Source organism: Pteropus vampyrus, unplaced genomic scaffold (genome assembly GCF_000151845.1).
Source record: "Pteropus vampyrus isolate Shadow unplaced genomic scaffold, Pvam_2.0 Scaffold144, whole genome shotgun sequence".
NCBI lineage: Eukaryota > Metazoa > Chordata > Mammalia > Chiroptera > Pteropodidae > Pteropus > Pteropus vampyrus.
In genome coordinates, this window is record NW_011888925.1 from 1,394,872 (window position 1) to 1,395,870 (window position 999).

Genomic DNA, 999 nt, shown 5'->3' on the forward strand with positions numbered 1-999 from the left:
ACTCAACAAAGACAGATATCACTTAGTATTTGTAATCGGAAAGATCGTATAGAGTTCACTTAGCAAAAATGTCCTCAAGATTCATCTATGTTTTAGCAAATGACAGGATTTCCTTCTTTTTTATGGTTGAATAATATCCTCTTGTATGTATATACCACATTTTCTTTTCCTTTTTTTTTAATATGGCCTTTATTATGTTGAGATATGTTCCCTCTATTCCCATTTTGCTGAGAGGTTTTATCATAAATGGATGCGGATTTTGTCAAATGCTTTTTCTGCATCTATTGCTATGATCATATGATTTTTATACTTCATTCTGTTTATGTGGTGTATCATGTTAATTGTTTTGTGGATATGAACCAACCTTGCATTCCAGGAATAAATCCCACTTTATCATGATGTATCTTTTTCATATATTGCTGAATTCGGTTTGCTAATATTTTGTTGAGGGTTTTTGCATCTACGTTCATCAGATCTATAGGCCCATATTTTTTTATTTTGCAATGGTCTTTATCTGGTTTTGGAATCAGTGTAGTGTATAATGGCCTCATGAAATGAGCTTGAGAGGCTTCCCTCCTCTTGAAGTTTTTGGAACAGTTTAAGAAGGATAAATGTTAATTCTTCTTTGAACATTTGATAAAATTTACCTGTGAAGCCATCAGGTCCAGGACTTTTGTTTGTTGGAAGTTTTTTGATTACTGATTTGATTTCGTTAGTAGTAATCGGTCTGCTCAGATTTTCTGTTTCTTCTTAATTTAGTTTTGGAAGATTGCATGTTTCTAGGAATTTATCCATTTCTTCCAGATTGTCAGTTCATTGATATATAACTATTCATAGTATTTTCTTACAATTCTTTGTATTTCTGTGATGTCATTTGTCCTGTCTCCTCTTTCATTTCTGATTTTATATATTTGGGTCCTCTCTTTTTTTCTTGGTGAATCTGGTTAAAGATTTATCAGTTTTGTTTATCTTTTCAAAGAACCAGCTCTTGGTTTCATT

General features: G+C 31.8%; 1 protein-coding gene across 1 annotated transcript in view; it reads left to right on the top strand.

The window, feature by feature from the left end:
• LOC105297825 (solute carrier family 22 member 9-like) overlaps positions 1-999 on the top strand; it is a 23,964-nt gene that overhangs the window by 13,561 nt on the left and 9,404 nt on the right. The window lies entirely within an intron of this gene.